We start from the raw sequence: 24,643 nt of genomic DNA on the forward strand, positions 1-24,643 counted from the left end.
AATTTGGCCTATTATGCGTTTATTTTACCTGTATTTTTTTTTAATCGGTGCAGTACTTTTTGTGTTAGCACTAAAACAGTAGTGTCACCCCACAATTAGATAGCCCTTATGCTGAGTTACATGCTACCCTCTCTGTATAGTTAGAGTATTGCTATACTTTTTGTGTAGAGTAAAAGTTGATATATTCTATCTACAAATTATTGAGATCGTATTGATTCCTTTTCAGATCTTTTTTTTTTTTATTGATAAACTCGTTTATTTTAAAAGACTCAGTCGTCACAGAGCTTTACGGAGCCATGCATTCAACTCGTGCATTGACGAGGGGTCAATGAGAAGCATCTTTATTTGTAAATTATCGTCAATATTTTCATGAGTATTGCATATAGAGATGTTTTCGAATTCAATTTTTGTGTATTTCGTAAATTTCAATGCAGATCTGAGTCAGAGCAAACAAACAAAAAAAAAAATGCAAATGGGGCACGTTCGGTGTAGTACTAGATTTGTAGTAATGAGCTGAATTTTAATATGGTGAGAAGGTCAATCCTCCGTTTCTGCAATGAAATGGTGCAAAAAGCGTGGGTATTATGATTCCTTGCCTAATTTGATGCTGTTTGAGCAAAACTTTGGATAACTATGTTGTTTATGTTGCAATAAATGGAGAAAACAACAACACTGTTGCCCAAAGTTTTGCTCAAACAGCATCAAATTAGGCAAGGAATCATAATACCCACGCTTTTTGCACCATTTCTTTGCAAAAACGGAAAATTGACCTTCTCACCATACTAAAACTCAGCTCATTACCACAAATCTAGTACTTCACCGATCTGTCCTATCAGCGAATATTGAACAGATTTGAATATTTTTTTGCAATTTCTCAGCATAACAGGTTGTTTTACATCAAGCAAATCTACCAGGAAAAAGCCTACTTTCCCACGCAAACTTAGCAGTGCTGTAATAATTCATTACAGCACTGATTTGCGTTTCGTAATGAACCATTACAGCACTGTTTCCAGTTTTGATCAACTTCTTCATGCTTTCTGGACGCAGTTTTGAAAAAAATGTGACAACTGCACAGTAAAACGTGCTGTGATCAGACTTTCTTAAAGATAACTATGAACATCAGTGTGCAGTTTGATTTAAAAGTTGTGTTAAAAACTATTCTCAAGCGGTAATTTATGAAATTGCAAAAATAAAACATTGCACAATGGGTCCAGAGCCGTGTTTACGAAGACAAAAATGTTTGTGCCTAAACCATAAGTTTTAGATACATGGTGTCTTTGGGAAACTTTCTTCTTATTTTTCGACCTTTTTTCTCATTATTGTGAAATTAGGGTGGTCCCTCTAGTTTCGCTGATCCAAACATCTGCTTTTTAATAGTTTTATGTACGTTCACAAAATGTTCTACAAAGTTGTAAAAGAACTTATTTGGAGCAAGTTTGCCGAAGAAACCATTATTCTATCTCTTATGGTTCCTAACTGATAATTTTTTAAAAGATTCATGTTAGGGTGATCCATGAATTTCAGTTTTCCTGAAATAACTTTTAATTCGTTCGTTTCTCGTAAATACTTTGTTCCGAGCACTTTTAGAACTATCAACGACGCATATTTTTTCCAAAGAGCTTGAAGTTCTAACTTTCATAGTTAAAAAGATATTGGCATTTTTCTTCGAAAAATCATTTTTTTTTTTCAAAAAGTCATATCTCAAAAAGGAGCAAATGGATTTTCAATCTCTCGGTTGCATTGGAAAGATCGTACTCTGTTCTATTCATGGTGAAAAAACTGCAGGTACCTTTTTTGTTTAAAACTTTTTATTAAATTTTGAAAATACGATTTTTTTCATGGAAATGCAGTTGTAACTTTGAAAATCGATGAGATACAAACTTGGCGTCTGCGACAAAATTGTGAGTTTTTGGCTGCTATAAAAGTGCCCAGAACAAAGTATTGCGAAAAAATCAACACATAAAATTATATTGAATAAAAACCGATTTTCATATGGAAAGCGGAACAATTTCAGCAAACTCGACTAGTCTTTGTTAGATAGATCGAAGTAACCATGTCGAAAATGTTTAAATTTGCATATAATCCACAATTTGTCAATGAACTCAACTTAAAATGTGATTTTGAGCTGATTTCCATCAATTTAATTTCAATTTCATCACTTCAATGTATGGATAGTGAAAATGTCAATCACTAGTATATGTTTATGTTAACGTAAAAGCCTATCAAAGTTACATGATTCACAATATATTATCAACATTGTGCCTAAATGGTGATGACAGTATAAATAAACATTGGTTCTAGAATGAAATGGATGACCATTTACCAAGCTACTTTGATCTATCTAACAAAGACGAGTTGAATTTGCTTGAAATGTGTCATTTTTTATATGAAAATCTGTTTTTACTCAATATGATTTTATGTGTTTTTCGCAATACTTTGTTCTTGGCACTTTTATAGCAGCCAAAAACTCACAATTTTGTCGAAGACGCCAAGTTTGTATCTCATCGATTTTCAAAGTTACAACTGCTTTTCCATGAAAAAAATCGTATATTCAAAATTCAATAAAAAGCTTTAAACAAAAAAGGTACCTACAGTTTTTTCACCATAAATAGAACAGAGTACGATCTTTCCAATGCAACCGGGAGATTAAAAATTCATTTGCTCCTTTATGAGATATGACTTTTTGAAAAAAGGGATTTTTCGAAGAAAAATGCCAATATCTTTTTAACTACGAGAGTTAGAACTTTGAGCTCTTTGGAAAAAATATGCATCGTTAATAGTTCTGAAAGTGCTCGGAACAAAGTATTTAAGAGAAACGAACGAATTAAAAGTTATTTCAGGAAAACTGAAATTCATGGATCACCCTAACATGAATCTTTTAAAAAACTATAAGTTAGGAACCATAAGAGATAGAATAATGGTTTTTTCGGCAAACTTGCTCCAAATAAGTTCGTTTACAACTTTGTAGAACATTTTGTGAACGTACATAAAACTATTAAAAAGCAGATGTTTGGATCAGCGAAACTAGAGGGACCACCCTAATTTTACAATAATGAGAAAAAAGGTCGAAAAATAAGAAGAAAGTTTCCCAAAGACACCATGTATCTAAAACTTATGGTTTAGGCACAAACATTTTTGTCTTCGTAAATACGGCTCTGGACCCATTGTGCATTGTACGCCCTGAAGACATTTCTGAAAGAGTTCCAAAAGGAATTTTGGGAGAAATCCATGGAGGGTTCCCCTGAGGTGTCACAAACAGGATTTCTAGAAAAAAAAAATCAGAAGACGTTCCTGGAGCAATTTCTAGAAGGCTCCCAGGAGAAATTGCAACAATTTCTGAAGACATTCATGAAAAAATCTATGGAAATGTTGTGAAGAAATCTTCATGGATTTTTGCAACGATTTCTATAGATACTTCAACAAATTTCTATATGAATACCTTCAGGAATTTCCACTAAGATTTATCCAAGTATTCTTGTTAAGATTTTTAGGCGTTTTCAGCTGTGATTCAACCAGTAATTGCTTTTGGACGTCCTCCAGCAGGAACTCCTCAGATCTAATCTCCTCAGCTAAAAATCCCTAATCTAAGCAAAAAATCCTGGGGAGTTCCGTCTGAAATTTCCGGAGGAATCCCAGCAGTATTCCAGTAAAAATTCTAAAAGAAATCTCTGGATGAATCACAGAAGGAATTTTAGGAGATCCTTGGAGAAATTTCAGGAATCACGAAAAGAATTTCTGGAGGAATCCCGGCAGGCTGCAGGATTCCATTGAGAAACTCCTTGAGTCATCCGAAAAATTTCTAAAGCAATTCCAGCAAGCATTCTAAGAAGAATTCAGAGAAATATTTTTGAAGGAATCTGTGGAGAAATCCCCGGAGGATCTACAGCGAAAATTTTCTTAGGAATTCCTGGAGGAAACATAGCTCTGGAAGCATTTCTGAAGAAATTCATGAAGAAATCCTTCATAACGAATTCCAGGCGAAATCCTTTTGGAATTCATCACCAGGAATACCTACTGGGATTCCTTCAACAATATCTGCTTGGATTCCTCCAGAGATTTATCCAAGAAACCCTCTTGTGATTTTTTATGGAATTTTCTAGTAATCACAAAACAAAAATCTCTAGAGATATTTCTGGAGAAATCATAGCTTGAATTTTTAGACAAATTTTGGCAGATATTGTTGGAGACCCACTAGCAGGAGTTTGTGGAGAAATTCCTAGAGAAATGGTAACAAAATCTCTAGAGGAACCACATGAGCAATTTTCGGATGAATCACTGCAGAAACTTCTAGAGGAGTCCTAGAAGTATTCCATACATACATTCTAAAAGCCATCCCAATAAAATTTCGGGAGGAATCTTTGCATAATTTCCTGGAGGAATATCATCAGGATATTGTGAAGTAATCTTTGGAGGAATTGCAGTGGCAATTTATGGAGGAGACCCCTTGGAGCTCCTTCAGAAACTCCTCCTGTGGTTCCTTCAAGAGTTTTTTCGTACATTGTTCCAGAAAATTCGTTTAGTTAGCTTGAATTGAGAAACTAGTTCTGCTCCAGTTTTGGCGTTTGCCGAAAACATAAACTATAAATAATGCATTAAGTGTTTTTCTGTAAATTGGAAGTGCCAAACATATGCAATGTGACAGCACAGTGCCAAGCGCTCTCTCCGTAGAGCTAGACTGCTGCGATTTGTCTCTCACACAGATACGAAAGCTCTCACAGTGTCACACATACGTCTCTATCTCTCGGCAAAAACGGGACCCCAGCACTTGGGATTGCGTGAAGCACTGGCTTTTCTCGCACCACACTGTGTATGCCGACTATCCCTGTAAGTATGAATAGAAGGTTCTGGGTGCAATCCCTGGCCCGGCATTTTCCTTCTACTTTGTAACTTTCTATCCACTTTCTCTATACTCTCCTTACTACATATACAACTCATGTAAATTTCATATCTTCATAGCCATCGCTAGCTAGAACCAGAAACGGCCGTAAAGCCGTTTCCTTTACTTCCAACTTTCACAGCACAGTGTCAATCTATCAGATAACACCTACGAGTTATGCAATCAAGCGAACTGTGCCGCTTTAGCTTCATAGTAATAAATCGAACTAATCTATCACCTTACACCTGGTATTCACGCACCAATGTGTGAACCCTCTGCCTACCATATCCCAACACTCCGGCATCCGCATGAGTTTGTGCAGTCGCAGAGGTATATTCGGTCTGATGTGGATACAAACGATTGCAATCATCACTTCCTTTCCCTTCCCTACATTGACCTACAGCCGGACGGACGCGGCAGGCGCCATTGTCACCTAAAAATAGAAGAACTCCAACACTCACACACTAAAGATGCTTGCTAGTCCCCGGCAGATAATCTCATTGGGTCTATGTGTGAGTGTAGCTGGTCTGGCGATACTGGAGTAGCATCTACGGAGGCGGTTATTCAAGCTCATGGATAGAATGTGAAGTCTATTTTTCCTGAAAACTGTTCTGCCTATTGACCTTCGACCGAATACCCGAACGCCGTAACCGGATCTTAACATATCGATAAGTTACCGTCGCTGGGGGTGAGAATGGGTCAAAAAGGATACTCAAAGATTGTTTGTTAAATAACAAATGCAATCGAAGTCGGAATAACTTTTTATTTGGTATGTCTACTCTTCTATGTGGTAATGATAGTTTAGCAAGAAAGTATCACAATATATGAATTGCTTACTAAACTACAAATGATTGAAAATTGACCCAATCTCACCCCTTAGAGGGGGTGAGAATGGGTCAAAGTATTCGAAGTCGCCTCTCTAAGAATATAAGTTAATTTTATTGATCATATCTAGTAAACCTACTTAAAATTCAATGTAACCATGATGAATAAAAACTTAGGTAATTTTAAAAGATGATTAATCCACTTAAAAGGGCTAATACAACCGAAAAAATGGTTGAAATTTGATAAAATAACGTTTGTATGTTGTATCACCATTTTTAGCCACCATATTCATCCTCATTTAAAATTTCAACCTCCATGAGAGGAGGGGGAGGATTACAATGAGAGAGGGACGCATTGAAAGTTTGATTAAAAAAAAACATGATATGTATTTTTAGTAAACTGCATAAGAAATGTTTAACCAAACCCTCCGTTATAAACTCTTATGTACATTAGTATGGGACAAACATCAAATTCTCGCTCCAGTTGACTTTTTCGATTCCATTTAGGTCCCATATGAACTGTACAAAATTTCAGCGCAATCGGTGAAACTATAATTTAGCGCAAGCGGTTCAAAGTTTTCATAGGATTTACTATGGGAAAAGTTACACTTTAAAACAAAAAATCCCAGAGGTCGGCCCTTGTCTCCTTAATTCAAATCGATCAACGCTTCTTGTAGAAAAATCATTTATGAAACTTTCTTTCGAAGACCGCAAAACAATTGGATGCTTGTGGAAAAAGTTATTGATTCATTACCGATTAGTGATCCAACGAACGGCTTTTTGTTCTGTTTTATCAGCAGCACTGCTGCTGCCGTTGCTGCATGAGGTGGCGGGTGGCATCACCACCCCCAGAAACAGCAGCAACCAAGGCAGCAGCTACAGTGCTGCTGATAAAACAAAACAATAAGCCGTTCGTCGGATCACTAATCGGTAATAAATCAATAACTTTTTTCACATGCATCCAATTGTTTTGCAGTCTTCGAAGGAAAGTTTCATAAATGATTTTTCTACAAGAAGCGTTGATCGATTTGAATTAAGGAGACAAGGGGCGACCTCTGGGATTTTTTGTTTGAAAGTGTAACTTTTCCCATAGAAAATCCTATGAAAACTTTGAACCGCTTGCGCTAAATTATAGTTTCACCGATTGCGCTGAAATTTTGTACAGTTCATTTAGGACCTAAATGGGATCTAAAAAGTCGACTGGAGCGAGGATTTATTTTTTCCATACAAGCGTGTCCCATACTAATGTACATGCTCATTGGCCTCTATATTGCCAAAGCAAATCACTCCTTCTCAAGATAGAGGGTCGTTCAAATATTATGTTACACAACATTTCACATTATTAGACCCTCTCTCGCAATAACATTTAAAAGGATTTTTTTAATAAATTTGATATGAGTTCTAGCACAACAGTAGACTTATTCAGTAACAAATTTTGAAAACGACGTATAATCAATGGTGTAGCATTGATTATACGTCGTTTTCAAAATTTGTTACTGTATTCTTCTTTCTCTAGTATGTATTTTTATGGATTTATAGCTCCGGTATTTACTGGATCTCACTACCCCCTGGTAGTTTCACGATATTTCCTTAACATTTCAAAAATGAGTGAAGAAGAAGAACGTTGTTAAGGCTATTTTGTGAGCTTACGATATTTCAGTACACTAAAGGTTAGATGATGATTAGTGGAGCTGTCCAAACGCATGGGTTTGCTTTTATGAAGATACGGTAAACACGGCATCACTTTAACGTCAAATGGGGACTGGATAACAAGTTGAATTTTTAGTTAAGGTTATGTGCACTCGATAACTTGCTTGTTCCAATCTCACCCCCATTCTTAATATTTAGATATAGGGTCGAAAATATTGAATTTTTAAATAAAAAGTGCATTGACAGCCCACTTTTTTCGTTGCATCAACCAGCTAATACCTAACGCAAACTACTTATAAGAAAATTTATGGTTAGGTGCTTGTTTGAAACAGTGTGAAGGAGAATTTTTTTCAGAGTGATTTGATAGTAGTTTCATCATATAAGTTTAGCCACATATTTAACAAAAAACGATTATTGCTAAACATCTTATTCTGCTTCATGACGTGTAAAAATATCTCCTCTTTGAAATAATATAAAGTTTTCAATATTAATTAGCCATTGTTGGTGAGCTATTTCAAATTTTATGTTTCTCCGTTTTGACCCAATCTCACCCCCCAGACCCATTGTCACCCCCATCGACGGTATACACTAAAATCTTAATTTATGCTTACTGTATATGCTCAAAAAAAATGTATGCCCCCACCTATTAACACACTAATACCGAAATAGAACTACATCTATTAACATTCTTTGGGAGTTAATGTGATTCTGGGTATTCGGGAACAACACCCATGTGATATAATAGGAATTAAAAATGGTTTCTCAAATTGTCCGTCTCAAGGAGCCCTACCATCAGTAATGATGTTACAAAATTAAGTGATTCCCAATTTCGGGTGACGGACCACACGAACTTCTCGAGAATAGAATGTGAGATTTGCTTATTTTGGATTCTACGTCTCAAGGCGTATGTACGTTACATGTATTACAATATAACTTACAATAACTTTTTTATGCATCAACCAAAAATGTTGAAAATTTGACCAATCATGAATCATATATTACAGCTCCATTGGTAAAATTTTGAGCGAGATCGAATATGTTTTCTGAAAGTTATAGAACTCTTAGTAAAACTTATCAGATTTTACAACACATTTTTCAAACATTATATCTCAATATATACTCGATGAAATTTTTTCAATTTTTTTGTGTTACATCTTATACCTAAGGCTTTCATATGCAGCTATGTTTTGGGTTTTATATTCATTACAAAAAATATGAAAAATGTGCTTATGTAGTTGACTATGTTTGAAAATTTACCATATTTTGCACATATAATCTGCCAAACGTTTTCCACCAATAAACGTACATTACTTGAACGAAAAATCCATAGGACCTACTCTTTATATGTAGTTTAGTAGGTCCTGTATAACAATATTACATTGAGAGAGTTTAAAAAAGTTGAAAACACTTGGCACTTTCATTGACCAAAATATGATAAATTTCCAAATGACACTCTGAACATATACAGATTTTTCATATTTTTTGTAATGAATATAAAACCTTACAAGAAGCTGCATATGAAAGCCTTGGGTATAAGCTGTAACACAAAAAAATAAATGAAAAAGTTTCTTCAAGTACTTATTGAGATATAATGTTTTAAAAATGTGTTAAAAAATCTTATAAGTTTTACTAAAAGTTCTATAACTTCCAGAAAACTTCTTCGATCTCGCTCAAAATTTTACCAATGGAGCTTTAATATATGGGTTATGATTGGTCAAAATTTCAGCGTTTTTGATTCAAGTATAAAAAAGTTATAAACATTTTAATGTAAAATAATTTTGACCAAAAAATTGCTGTACGGAGAATTGTTTGATACACTGTAGTATTACAATAAAGCTCAGTGGTTCCCAAGCTGAGGTCACAGGCCATGCTAATTTCTCAAGAATCTAGAGTGCGACAAAAGAGTAAAATTGTTTTTCGGATTCTGCGTCTCAAGCTGCGAACTTTGGGGGTCACAAGTCGTGTTTATTGTGCGACAAGAAAGTGAAAATTGTTTTTATAGATTCTGCGTCTCACGAAGCATTTAAGATAATAAAGTGTCATTAGAAAGCTTAATGGTTCCCAAGCTGGAGCCACGGGCAAGAACCATAATCCTCAATGTTAAGGTATGCATGTTTTTAGGATTCTGCGTCTCAAGGTGTACTAATTACAATAAAGTGCCGATGGAAAGCTCAGTGGTACTCAATCTGGGATCACGGCCCATGCTGATTTATCAAGAAATTAAACTGCGATAAAAAATATGGACATATGGATATGTTTTTCAGAGTATGGGTTTTAAGAAGCATTTATTACAACACAGTAGCGCTGCAAAGCTCAGTGGTTCCCAAGCTGGAATCAAGGATATTGCTAATTGCGCAAGAACCAAAAATCGTAGGCAAAGGTGGGAATGTTGTTCAAATTCAGCGTCTGAAACATCACTCATTACAATAAGTTGGTGTTGCAAAGCTCAGTGGCTCCCAGGTGAATTTCAAAATTCTGCTTCATAAGAAGCATTTATTGCAACATAATGGAGCTGCAAATCTCACTGGTTCCCATGCTGATGTTACGGGCCAATTTCAAGAATCAAAATTGTGACGTAAAAGTGAAAAGAGGTTCTTCAAATTCAGCATCGCAAGCAGCACTTAGGCACTGTCCATAAACTACGTAGACGTTTTTTCGGTCATCTCAGACCCCACCCCCCTCGTACACTTTTGTTCATACAAAATTTTCGAAATTTGTATGGAGCGTAGACTTTGGCCAGACCCCCCGTCCCCCCTAAGAGTCTACGTAGTTTATGGACGGGCCCTTATGACAATATTGTAGTGTTGTAAAGCTCAGTAGTTCCCAATTGTAAATCTAAGATCAAGGTAGACTCTCAAGAAACTTGGAGAAGGTGTGAATGTTTTTAGGATTCAAGGATCGTCTTACAATAAATGGGTGTTACAAAGCTCAGTAGTTCCCAATCCCTTTCAATCTAGTTGGATGCTTTTAGTAGATGTTCAGTTATAGAAAACATCTTCTTCTTCATGCCGCTACGTCCCAATATGGGCAAAATCCACTTCTCATCTCAGTGAGTGTTCTATATTTATGTACTTCCATAGTTATTAACTGAGGGTCTCATCTGCAAATAACCATTTTGCATCCTTGATTAGTCAACATTTCATTAAAAAGCCAATGCAATAACCTACACGTGTTTGCCGAACAATCAAGACAAAAAGTGGAACGAACAATCGAAAACTTGTTACCCCCGTTCGTTGTTGTACTGTGTGTACGCTACCTCACGTCCAATTCACGTGAAAGAACAAACCCGCGCATGAGAGAGAGAGAGCAGTTGTCTCTCAGAGTACTGTGTTATGCGATCGATCAGACTTAGCGCGCTTCTCCGACGGTGCGACTTGAAGTGGCATGGTACCAGCTGAAATCGCGAACGCAAGAAGGATCAGTTTCAGTTCAAACGTTGACGACGCCGGTGGCAGCTCCTGTTCGTGAGCTCTCGTGTGGTTGGAGTTGGAGTTGGGAGTGGAAAGGACTTTAGAACTTTCGCACACTTTGGTTCCTTTTGCAGAGTTTAAGTTTCTGGTTCTGTTCTGTTGAGTGTTGCATTTTTTGGTAGTGCACCTGCTTACACGCACAGTTTTACGTGAAATCGTGAGAACGCTTTTGCACAGATCGAGAACTTACGTTGCGGAGTTGAAGAAGGCGAAGTTTTCGGGAAGTACTTGGACCTACAGAGGTGAAGCTTTGGATGTTGATCTGGATCTTTATGGCAGTTGGGAGTGTTTCTGATTTCATTCATTGAATTGGAATTCATTCACGGGGACGATCGTTCGAGATTCTCTACGAAGGTGTACTGTGACGGCAAGGTTTAACAGTTGGTGGAATTGGATTGTGTGGAATTGCTTACTCTGAAGAAGTCATGCCCTAGGTTGGCTGGGGTTTCTGGTGTAGAACTCGCAGTGGAATTGCAGCGGTTGCAAAGTATCAAATTCAGACCTGGATCGCGGTTGTGTGAGTCGTGGTGAAGAAAATTCCAACAAACGGTGCTTGCCGGTGCGGTGTGGTTCGATCGGTTTCAGGTGGGCAAACTGCACCTTTTCGAGGAAGATCCGAATGATATCAGATTCGGCGGGAGTCATCTACCATACGAAAACCATGTGTTAGCTAGGAGCTGCCGTACGAGTTGGCGGTATAATAGAAGATCAAGTATATACGATCGGAGCCGTGTTAAATATTCATGAGAATTGATTTTCGAGATCCAACCAGTTTTTTTTTGTCGAGCTCTTGCACTCTCTTTCTCTCAGTTTTGTTTCGATGAATAGTGGCATTTGGTTCCGCGTTCTGTTCGATTGACCGTGACCGTGAAGAGTGGTGCGCGGTGGTTTATTCGCGAGGTGAAGAATCATCCGAGAACAGTGAACCGAAGTGACATTTCCACCGAAAAGCCGCAAACGAAATTGCGTCCTGTATGTAATTCACGCCCGGCGAAAATTCAAAGGAAAATCCCGCATTCGCGCGCGCGCCCGTTCGGTGGCGGAAAATCGAGAAGAAAAATCACCAACTGAAGAGTGAAGTGTCTGTCGTGCCGGCTGCCGCCGTTCGTGTACCCAAAAAGGGGGTGAGAGCAATAAAAAGGAAAATATTTGTAAGCTGCTGATAGAGCGGAAAAAGTTGCTTAGTACAAGTTCGTGATTGCTAGTGCCGCAAAGTAAATCACCGGCTCTTGCACGCTTAGTGAGCATTTTTTTTTTCTTCTTGGAGATAGTGCGTCAGGCAAGAAAGCGAAGATTCTTGACCCGGTCGGTGGGTGGAAGAAACGAGACTTCTATAACAAACGAGGTAAGATTATTGTACGGTTTGATTGATAGTGGCGCGACTTGGCGCGCGAAAAAAAGAGGAGTGATCCGATATATTGCTTGTGACCTCCTATTGTAGAGCTGGTTGCTGCTGCAGCAACTCGGTGAAGTAGATTAAATCGAGGGGAAGTGAGCAGCGGTTTTTTGCCCTTCTTTGTTTACCAAAGTGCGGGTATAATTTGGGTAATGGATAGCGTGGTGAATTCTGCTAAGCTAGATTGCTGCTCTGCAGATTCGGAAATGATTGGAGGAAGTTTTTGCTTCTTTTATCGATTTATGGGTGCTGTAAATGGATCTGGGCTTCTTGTGTGCTGATGACTTACTATCGATATCAACAGTAATGGTTTTTTGGGATGGTAAGAAGAAATCAAGCAAAGTAGTGCAATCAGGTTTATGTTTCGTCTGTAACAGGGGAATGGAGTCAGCAGTGAGATTTAGTTGTTCGAATACATGTATTCAGATGACCATTTCTATTTATGGTTACTTTGGATACAGCTTCATGGAACGTTTGGTGAGCTCTTTCCAATTTCATTTATTGTAAATATTTACATATCTTGTAATTTTAGAATATCAGAATGGATGCTCAGCGTTCTTGGATTTATTAGCTCCTTTTTGCATTTTACTGAGCAAGGTGAACAAGTCCAGGATATTTATAAAGTTAATTTTGTAGCATGTACTGTTAGTTTCAAAACCTTTTGTTCGCATCATTAGTTGCTTACATAAAAAGCCAGGATATCAAATCCTAAAGGGCTAATGGCAAAGTTTTAAATATAAGAGTTCATCTTGATGATGTCTCTTTTAGAGAACGGTGTTCATGTCGTGTAGTTAATCGTTGCCCGGAATGGCGTAAAAGTAGGCAGTCACCAGATGTCCCTATTAGGGAATGGTTTACATATCCTTGTAAAAGCCTGTTAGTGTCATAGAAGTGAATTCTATTAGCTTTAATTATAACCTATATGGCTCTCCGCATTATGCGTTCTTCGCAGTGTCCTCTGTGTATGTTCGTCTCTGGCGTTCTTCAATCGATACCGTATTGGTTTTTATCGCTGCTCTTTTTTCTTGTGTTGTGATTGTAAGAGTTTGATCGTGCCTAGTTTGGGTAGTGGCTATGGTTATGACAGCTCAGATCAATCTTCAGCATAAAAGAACAGCTTTGGTCCAAGAACCTTACTTTCGTAGGGGAGATTTCTATGTAGATGTAATGCTTTAATTAACACCTATATGGTTCCGCTTTTTGCGTTTGACCCGATGTTTGCTACTTTCAGTAAAATTGAAATGACAATCTCGCGTGTCATGCCTCGAGCCCCAAAATGTTTTGATAAAACTGTTTGTTTGCAGCCTTGCTATTCCCAAATCTTGGTGGGATTATACTGTCAAGTTCATTCCCAGGCCCGGATTAAGGATTGTGGGGGCCCGGGGCCCGAGCGGATGTGGAGGCCCCACGGAGAGATGACCAAAAATGTTTTTCCTTATTTTCGAACAGTTCTGGAGCAATATGAGAAATAAAGCTAATGTTACCGAGCAGAAGGAAATAACAACTCCATAATGAAATGCGTTATTTTGGCAAAATAACTGAGTTATTTTCATGTTATTATCATAATATATTATGTTATAAACTTGTCTGTCATAAGCGGCAAAATAACAAAAACCATTACAAAAAAATATTCCTGGAAGACCAATTCGATAACATGTTTTGTTGGTTTCAATAACAACTTAATAACAATGAATATAAAAATATTTCAAGGACAAATTTTGAACTTTCAAAGTTATTGATAATAATTTAAAAACAAAATTAGATATGATTACAATAATGATAACCATGTTTTCATTATTTATCATTAATTAAACGAAATTTCTTTAATATACCTGAAATATAATAATGTACCTTATGTTTAATATTAGGTATGCTAAATGCCACGAGGGAGATAGAGTACCCCTCCCTCCCTCCCACAATAATCGATCCATTTTTTTTAATTTCCCCAGAAGACTATGGTATTTTTCTAAACTTATGGTATTTTTCTAAGAAACCTTTCAATAAGTTCCTCCTGGCATTTTACCACTGATCGAAATATTAAATATTTATGCACACTTTAAAGTTCAATAATAACAAAATTTATTTTACAGCAAAACATATTATTTAAATGATATTTAATGGATGTATACCAATACCGTGCTCATAACAGAATAAGATTGCCCTACAAAAGATGTTATTGAGAAGTAATGCCTTGATAAGATAATGATAACAAACCAAGATATAAAAACATGTTCTGTTATTTAATAGTTATTAACTTGATATTCTCCTCTGCTCGGGTAACAACCAAAAAAAGTTTTTGTGGGGGCCCCTAAAATGTGGGGGCCCGGGGCCCGGGCCCCCCCCGGCCCCCCTTAGATCCGGCCCTGTTCATTCCGTAAGTGGATAATGCATCGTATGAAGATCAGACCTATCAATTTGACCTTTTTCTTCTGAAATGATTAGAACGCTTTCTCGAGCATCACACCCGTGATGTTTTTCTGTCAAACATGCCTCTCCATGGGAACCAACATGTTCACCAAAATGGAAAATCCACTGTAATTTGTTTACACAATGTTGTTTACGACATCGTAAAAGAATTCATTCAAAAACAATTTTGTTTGGGTGTTTTCTTGGATTTCCAGGATACTTTTAAACACGTACCTTTCGATTCCATATTGGAAGCCGCATGGATTGTCCTATTTTCTTTCAATGATTTTCAATTGGATTTACCTTATGCTCAAAAACCAACATCTCTTCTAGGCATTACGTCAAGCAGCGATTAGGAAATTGAGTGTTTGTGGATGCCCCCATGCGGGAGTCTTGCCATGACTTTCGAAGAATCTCGTAGCAGAAACGCAATTGAGATAACTCAATGTGGTTTTCCTACTCATGATTTTGTCCATCACAAGCCTCAACAGGCTGCTTCATTTGTATATCTTAGCTGAGAATCCGAATGTGGAACTTTGAATCATTTGATATGTAGCTACCCAGTTTTTACGCAACTGCGTTTCCGAGTACTCGGTAAAAACTCGATTAAGTGAAACTAACCTTAAAAGCCTGAATCTTCAGGATGTTCTGAACCCGTTGTGGCAAGTAGCTATAGACTTACTTTACGCTTTATGCGTATTTTACAGTGCCCTTTTCAGGGCGCTGTTTTGAACCCGTTGTGGTACGCTTATGCGATTATGTTGACCCTATTCCCTTACCTTCCCTTTCCCTATCCCATCCCTTATTCCTCCCTTCCCTCTCCCTCAGGTAAATGATGAATAGGCTCGTATTTATGGCGATGGCACAAATTTCCCAATTGGAGGAGAACGTGCCTCTGGAGCCGACCTACTCTGATACCTGATAGTGTCATAGAAGTGAATTCTAATGCATTTGGATGTTTGGCAATGTGTTTGAGTTGGAATTGACAACATTTTAAATTGATCTTGAAAGCTTTGAGCTGATGTAGGTCAGTTATATTTATGTATTTAGGAATCGTAACAATAAACTCTAATTTGAGAAATAAGTTTTACAGCATATTTGATTATTTTTATCGACGGCCTCATCTGGCATTATAAGCAGAATCTCTAATGGATAAATAGGTAGGAACTGTGCCTGTAAGCCGTGTATTTCTTAACAATTTCTAAGATTTTCTTCGGGGTTATTCTTCTATGTAGCACTACGTTCCCACTGGAACTTAACCTGCCTCTCTTCAACTTAGTGTTCTATGAAAACTTAAACAGTTAACAATTTAAGGGCTTTTTTAGCCAGCTATTGTATGAATTTATATATCGCGAGGCAAGTACAGTAATACACTATGCTTAGTGAAGCCGAGAACAGCGCTCGACCCGAACGGAAATCGAGCCTGCCATCTCCGGACCCCCTTTTCTTTTTCAGGGTGTCCGAAGAGTAGAATTAGCATAAGTTAAAATACACATTAATAAAAACAAAAAAAAAACTTCAGGGTGCATCCGCGGAGTTCCTCTAAGGATATCTTGATATAATTCTAGAGATTATTGTCAATGTATTCATAACATCTTTATCAGGATTTTTGAGAAGATTTCTATCGGAATGTTAATAGTTTAACTGTTGTTTATGAACAATCCTGTAGAAACATTGAAAATAATTGTTGCAGAAACAAAAAAATCTTTTGTCAGGGTGTCTACTGCCTGTAAAACCCTGGAAAACCGGGAATCCTCAGGGAATTTTATTTAACAGGGAAAAACCTGGAATACTCAGGGAATATCTTGAGTACTCAGGGAAATTTTACTCCGATAAAATAAAAACATTGAGTCGTGTGAATAAAAATCTGGTAGTAAAACCCCGTATAGAAATTTCGCTACAAGGATTTTTTCTACAAATTCCGTCAGGGTTTCTTCTGGAACTTCTTTAGAAATACCTCCTGGAATGTCTCCCAGGATTTCTTATAAAACTCTTTCCGCATTTTTGACGCTATTTTTCTTGGTATTCCTTTTTGATTTTTTTCCACAAAGGTATACTTCCGGATTCATTCCAGGATTCCTGAATTCCAACCGATTTCTCCTGGAGTTTTTCACGGGGATGCTATTTCTTCCCGGAGTTCCTCCAGTGTTTTACTCAAAGAAATCTTTGTAAGATTTCTACCAGAATTTATCCCGAATACTCTATAAGATTTTCTGTCGGGTTAAATCGTGGATTTTTTTTCGGCATTCCTCATGGAAATTTAACGCGATTCCTTCCGGTGTTCCTCATGGGATTTGGGGCTTGAGACCCCAGAAGATCTTCCCAGAATTTCGTACAGAGTTGCTAAAGGAGTTATTCCTGGGGTTTCTACTAAAGTTCCTTCAAGGGTTTTTGAAGGAGTTTTCACGAATTTACAAGAGTTCCGAATTCACAAGAGTTTCTCAAGAGATTTCTTTCATTTTTTTTCCTGTGATATCTTCAAACAATTGCTTTGGGCTTTCTTCGAGATGTTCTTCCTTGTCTCCAACAGGAATTTCTTAAAAGTTTTCAAGAGGTTTATTTGAAGTTTTACCTGAGATTTCTCTCGGAGTATCTCCTGGAACTTCTCATGAGATGTCTCTCAGAGTTTTTCTTAGTTTACCCTGGACTTTCTCCTATTTTCCAGAGTGCCTTCTGGGATTTCCACAGGAGTTATTGGTGATATTTCTCATTGAATTCTTCTCTTGCATTCTTTCAGAGCCAGGCTGTTCCTTGTACTGCCCATATTCGCATAGTCGATGTAACCACCACTGGCAATGCCATCGTACAAAAGCTAATATCTAACGCGTGTGCATATTTGTGACCAGTTTTATTCAATAGATCACAACATCTAACCCCTAGTTAGATGTCTACGTGGTAAAAATCTTGAAATTTATATTTATTCATTGTTAAAATTCCTAAAGCATGTTGAAAAGTACAGTGGCGCTTACATCGACTATGCGAATATGGGCAGTGTAGTTGTACCGGATTTCTTGCAGGGATCCACCTGAGATTTTTTTTACAGATATTCTCTGCATTATTCCTAAAACTCTTCCGGAATTTCTCCCTAAAACTCTTCAGGAATTTCTCCCAAAGTTATTGCAAAGATTCTTCTACTGGTTTTCCTCATAATGTCTCCTGACTTACGAAATACCTTATAGGAAATTCCTGGAGAAATATTCGAGGAAATTCAAATTAAATCTTGAGAGAAATTCTGCAAAGTGTTATTGAAGAAATCTAGACAGGAACTTTAGGAAAAACCTAAGAAAAAATGAGACATCTCGAAAAAAGTTCTAGGTAATAGTAATCCCGAGAAGAAATATTAAGGACATCCAAGGAGGAATTCTGAAAACCTCATGGAATCCTGAAAGCAGCTTCGGACGAAGTTCCGCGAGGAAAGCAAGAGCAATATCGGAAAACTATCGGTAAAAATTTCGACATAAACTATTGGATAGCTATCCCGGAAAACCACTAAAAAGACACGGACACTGGCTTCAGCCGGCGCACAGTGGGAAAAATAGGTATAAAACGCGAATAAATTCAATATCTCTGCTCGAAATGGACGTATTTGAATGAATTTTTGATACGATCTGTAAAAATCTCTATAGTTTCAGATAAGGAGGGTGTCATTCGCCGCATGATGCTGGAAATCAGTGTATTGAGCTCGTTTTACCCCACTCTCTCTGTCACACACTTTTTTGAGAAAACCATCATTTATTTCCGATTGGCGTGCAAAATAAATTACTTATTTAACTCGTATTTATGTAAACACTTCAATAGTATCGGCAATTTTATATGGGGTTTGTCCTGCTCTTATCAATTGCGTTCCACTTCGTGCGAAGATGCATGTGAAATTTCAAAGAAATAGGGGATATCGGGGTTACTGGAAGATATTCCAATTTCTAGGGCTGCGCGGTGAGCCAAACCAGCTTCATTCGATGCTACGGAAGTTTTCATACAAACACGAATTAAATAAATCGTTTATTTTGCACTCCAAAATTTTTCTAAAAAGGTGAAAAAGAGAGAGAATGGGGTAAAACGGGCCCGATACTCTGATTTCCAGCAACGTGCGGCGAATGACACTCTCTTTATCTGAAACTATAGAGATTTTTGCAGTTTTTTGTCAAAAATTCATTCAAATCCATCCACTCCGAGCAGAGATATTGTTCGCGTTTTATACCTATTTTCCCATTGTGCGGCGGCTGTACCGATTGAGCGAAACTTAAAACGGAGTGGCTACGGATAAGAAGTTATTCTCGCGAAAAATTCATCGCTCGGAGCGGGAATCGAACCCTCATTCATCCGGACTCTAATAGCATGGCTACGAGGCTCAACCAATGATATTCTTGACGAAACTTTGAACAGTTTTGGATGGATCTTCAGGAGAAATCCATCGAGAATCTCTGGAAGTATATCGGAAAACCTTTGCAAGAAATATCGGGACGTACTCAAACAGATATCTCGTGAAAGAATCCTGTGGAAAGTCTGGAAGAAACTTTGGAAGAAATTCCAGGAATTACGCTCAGAAATCTTGAAAGATTTTTTGAACAGTAGGGGAACTTACATATTTTCGGCAATTTTGTTCTCTTCGTCATTGTTTTTTTTTTTGAAACCTGTTGAACTCAGAGTTGGCATCAAATCCTTCCCAACCAAGCTGAATATGATCAAGTTTCAGGCAATTCGGTCGACATAAATCCCTCATGACGAAGAGAACAAACGTGCCGATGATACCCTAAGTCAACCTTTATAATTTTTAGAAAATTTGGGTTTTTTTTTAATTATAAACATTCAAAATTTCATCTGGAAAAACCTGGAAAACTCAGGGAATTTTATTTTGAGTTATGAGTAGACACCCTCTGACAAAATTTCTGTAAGAAAATTGAATTGTTTTGTGAAATAATGTCTAAGGAATGTCTACCAAATGCAATCCTGAAAAAACGTGGTTTATTCGATGGTTTATTCGATTAAACACATAAAAAGAGTTTTGGCCGAACTTAATTTTCTTTCGACCATTGTGCCTTTGAAGTATCAGAAATATAGCGCATTTAGTTCACCACTGGAGTATCGCACGAGTTTTCAAGAGTGCGAAAACGTAAATAAAAGTGCGCGATTGCAGCAAATCAACTCGGTGTGCAGAGCACTTATTCAGCATAAATCAAAGAATTAGTGTGCCGAAGACATCAACTGGATTTGATGCAATCGCGCACTTTTATTAACGTTTTCGCACTTATGAAGACTGAGTGCGCAGTCCAGTGATGAACTAAATGCGCAATATTTTTTTAAAGTATTTCTCAAACATTTTCTGAAAGAATACCAAAACAAAGAATAACTCTGCATTCTGAAAAAAATGTTTGTCTTTCAGTATTGTGTTGGAGAAGTCCTGAATGATTCTTAATAAAACTCCTTGACAAATCTCCGAGATGATACCCCCAAAAATCTTCAAAAAATAGGCATCACACCATTAATAATTTGCCAAGAAATTCAATCAATGTGTCCAAAAGAATTTTTACCCTACCGCCTCCAAAGAGTTGTTTGCCAACACATCTATTTACGTTTATCAGCCTCATGCCCATATGTTCACAATTTGAAAGTAACTGTTTGGACACTATTTTCAAAAAATTGGTCATCAAATTAACTATTCCGACCATCAGGTTTTGCTACCAGCCCTGCTATTTGTATGTAGCCTAAGCTTCCGCCTCTCGCATAACAGTCCCATTTGACTTTTGCTCACTTTTGAGTTAACGTCATTAATAGTCATCATTTTCGATGTACTTCCAAAAACTATTGCGCATTTAGTTCACCACTGGACTATCGCACTAGTTTTCACGAGTGCGAAAACGCAAATAGAAGTGCGCGATTGCATCCAATCAACTTGATGTCTTCAGAGCACTTATTCAGCATACATCGAAGAAATAGTGCGCCAAAGACATCAATTTGATTTGATGCAATCGCGCAGTTTTATTTACGTTTTCGCACTTATTAAGACTCAGTGCGCAGTCCAGTGGTGAACTAAATGCGGTATATAATAAAAAATTGCGAATTTTTATTTCAATGTTGTAAAAAATACTAAATCATGAGCGTCCCATATTGAAAGTACCCGCTTAACAGTCCCATCATGGGTTTTCGTATCATGTAACACAAAACTGAACAATTTTGTAGTGATCGTAATATTTTTCACAGTTATGTAGGGTGACAATGGGTATTATCGGCAGGTTTGTTCTCTTCGTCATGGGGGGTTTTTGTCAACCAAATTGCCTGAAACTTGGGCATATAATTCAGCTTAGTTGGGAAGGATTTGAGACCAACTCTGAGTTCAATAGGTTTCAAAGAACCCCCAAAGACGAAGAGAACAAAACGGCCGAGAATAGGTAATTTCCCCTATTCAGATGCAAAACAATCTGTGAAAGGTTGACAAAGATCGTAACATTTTCCAAATTATGATGATTTCTCAAAGTTTTAGATGACAACAAGTTTTCAAACTTCAAATGCCGTTTTCTCAATTTCTACTTTTTGCAAATGGGACTGTTATGCGAGTGGGGGAGTGGATATTTATATACGAATATTTATTAAGCATCCCTGGAATAACCCATTACAAGCTCCGGTAAGAATCTGCCCGAATTACCGGTGAACTTTCAAAGTACAATTTTCAGATTCACTATATATTGCCCATTGTGGCTCCCCTACAAATCCCGAGATCATTTTCAAAAATCCCCGTGAAAATTTATCGATTATCCTTTCCCAGGAGGAAGCCTATAAATTTTTTGAATAAATCTCTGCAAGAACTGCTTTGGAGAAAATGACATGGGAAATCTTACTGGGATATTTTGGATGAATTCTTGGAGGAGAGCCTGAAATAAACGGATGAGTAAAAAAATCTTGAAGAAGCTCGTGATGAAATCCTAGGGCTAGAGCGCTCGTCATAAACTACGTAGTCTAATTTTTGGCTTAGACCCCCTCGAGACTTTTGTGTATACAAAATTTTGGAAAATAGTGTGGACAGAGTAGACTTTGATTAGATACCCCTCCCTCTCCAGGAACCTACTAGTTTATGGACGAGTTCTAGGAGGAAACCCTGAAGCAATTTGAAACTGTCTTGCTAAACAAAATCTTGAAAATTGTCAACATTGGTCTACTGGAATTTCCTGAGAAGTTACTGTAGCGCAGGGGTTTTCAGGCCTTTTTTTGGAAATATTTTCCCAAATATCCTGGATTTCTTGTAATAACATTCGCAAATTCCACTACGAATGCTGTTTTAGTACTTCCTTTCATAATTGCTCATTTGTTTCGTAGATTTAACTAGTACTTCCTTTCATAATTGCTCATTTGTTTCGTAGATTTAACTCAGGACACCTGGAAAATTCCTCTACAGATAGGAGAAAGATGTTTTTGAAATCACAAGAAAATTCTGAATGAAAAAAAAAATCTCGTGAGTTTATCAATTAATCTCCACTCAGACTTTTCCGAGAGTTTAGAAAAAGCATGTAAAGACAATGATTTTATGAGTGTTTGAAATTTTGTACTGTCAGAATAACTGAGAAGATTGTTTTCATAATTGTGATTGGTAATTTTTTCCATCACCGAGAAAACTGATCGTATGAAGATCGTAACATTCTTTGGAAAGGTTGAACATTTTAAAATGCAAACACATAATCTGCACGATCTGAAAACCCCTGGTAGCGATTGCTTCAGTGCTATTTACGGATTTTTTTTTTTCGAGAAAGCTATCTATACAGAGGTGGTCCATCGGGGCGTTTCAGGCATTTCTGCTAGGCATTCTTTCTTGAAGATTCCTGCATTGAAATCTTGCAAGAATGCCTCGACAATTTTTCAAAGAATTAAAAAAATCTCACAGTGCCCTATTCAAATTTGTATTCATTATTGTTTTTTTCCATGCTAAAAAATCTTTAAAGATTCTACAAGAAACTCCTCCTTGTTTCATTTGTATATTTTTGATATACCACTAGGAGTCGCTTAGTTAACAAGTTTTTGTTTTCCTTTAATATTTTCCGATGGTTTTTTCATTAACATTTCTCCAAGAATCTAGTAGCGCAATAACCCTAGTAATTGCTCAAAAACATTGGCCTTATTGGTTTTGACAGGATTTTGCTAAAAATTACGCAATGTTTTTATTTTTAATTTTTTGTTTTGTGTATTGTGTAGTCTTTCTCTCACATTCCCCGCCTCGGCTGTTAGGGGCCCATCAAAGCAAGTTGCTCCTTTTTTCATCATTTTCTGAACTAAGGATTGCAGTTTTTTGTTTTGCTTCTCAAGTTTGAATTTAAGGCTAAAAGTTAGCACGGGTTATTATAAAAACAACAAATAAAACCAATCGGTAATCTAATCGCATGTTTTCAAATAGGATGGATACACGAGTGTGGGGTTACTAATGGAACTGTGACATTTCGTCCTAGGAAACTGCAAAGAGTGAAGGGAAGAATCTGTCAAGTAGAATATGGGATAATTGGGATGCACAGCGAGTTAAACGGGTTCGTCCCCATAAGAAACGAAGCCGCATAAGACATATCAATCAAACATGCCCTTATTAATGAGTTCTTCATGCTTTTGCTTTTACATGCCGTAAAATTCAATTTTACGATTAGAGTGCTGGTATCCGTTATGTATAAGGACTGTTCATTTTATAAAGAGGACACCTTATTTGTGTGATATCTTTTTTTATTTTTCAATAAAATCATTATCGGGTTTTTGCATAAATTTCCATAGCTTTTCTACAGTGTAGGAAAAATATAACATTATACAAATTGTCCTTAGTTATGGAACTGAAGCGGTTTTCGTTAAAACTCAATAAAACCCCATTTCTCAAAATTCTACACAACTTTCCACATACATAACTTTAAAATTTTCATGAACTTTTCAATGTGTTGGGATCTAATACTATTCTTCTAAAGGTAGTGTGTAATAGTTGGTCAGTAATAATGCACCAAGCATTATACAGCTTGATATAGTGAGTTGCCTTGTTATCAATTAAATTGATAAAAAATACTTATTTAAGTCCAGTGATGCAATAACACCACGGAATCAGTTCAAAATTTGTCCAGTATAGAAGAGAATCGCATTCTAAATGATACCGAAGAAAAATATGCTTTAAAGTACATTCTTCATCATAAATTTAATACTTAATGATGGCCATAATGAAAAATTGCATACTTTTTGCTCCATAAATGCAAGTTTTTGATTCTAGAGAAGCTTATTATTATTTATTTTCAGCAAGGTCTGACCCTATGTGATTATATACCTTATTTGAAAATAATTCATTTTCATTTATTTAGTTAACATCAAATTCATGATAATACTGAATCAACAATTTGCCGCCATAATACTCGATTTGCAGCTGCAGCTCTCCAACCTCGGTCACGCCCAACACTCGCCAGATCACGCTCCACCTGGTCCGCCCATCGTGCTCTCTGCGCTCCACGCCTTCTTGTACCAACCGGATGGTTAGCAAACACCAACTTATTTGAAAATAACTACATGCTAATTTTTATTTACGACATCATTGTTAAGTTGTATTTGCAATAGAGTACATCGTTATTTAGAAGAACCTTCAAAGAACGAAGCGGTTTCATCTCCGGTAACTGCCATGAAGCACAGTAACCAAGCCAACAATGCTATCAAGAAGCGGTTTTCTGCATTTGAAATTGCATTATTGGTACTTTCGACTAGATCCATTGAAAACATTCAAAATTTAATATTTTTATACATTTTTGTTTAACCAATAAATTTTATTCTGAAAATCGAGTCCAACTTGTAACTTTAATATCTCAACAACCATTATTCCAATTAGGTTTACATTTTGCCAGAATATGTATCACTCAAACTGCTGCAGCATGGCAAACACTTTTATGCAATTAAAACGATACACCGATGTTTTTACAGAAATTTTGTGTTTATCTTTAGTTTTTGGGAATTGAAAAATTGATCTCTCGAAACACTTTGCCACATTTCTTTAAAGTTCAATAATTTTAACCCAATTTATTCATGGTTA

General features: G+C 36.9%; 1 protein-coding gene across 6 annotated transcripts in view; it reads left to right on the plus strand.

Moving 5' to 3' along the window:
• The first annotated feature begins 10,749 nt into the window (after nucleotides 1–10,749).
• LOC109622416 (A disintegrin and metalloproteinase with thrombospondin motifs 9) overlaps nucleotides 10,750–24,643 on the plus strand; it is a 692,060-nt gene continuing 678,166 nt past the window's right edge. For all 6 annotated transcript variants that reach the window (XM_029871581.2, XM_029871589.2, XM_029871593.2 and 3 more), the window contains exon 1: nucleotides 10,750–12,165. The gene's annotated coding sequence lies outside the window, so the exon portion shown is untranslated. The remainder of the gene's footprint in view (nucleotides 12,166–24,643) is intronic.

Source organism: Aedes albopictus, chromosome 3, assembly GCF_035046485.1.
Source record: "Aedes albopictus strain Foshan chromosome 3, AalbF5, whole genome shotgun sequence".
Taxonomy (NCBI): domain Eukaryota; kingdom Metazoa; phylum Arthropoda; class Insecta; order Diptera; family Culicidae; genus Aedes; species Aedes albopictus.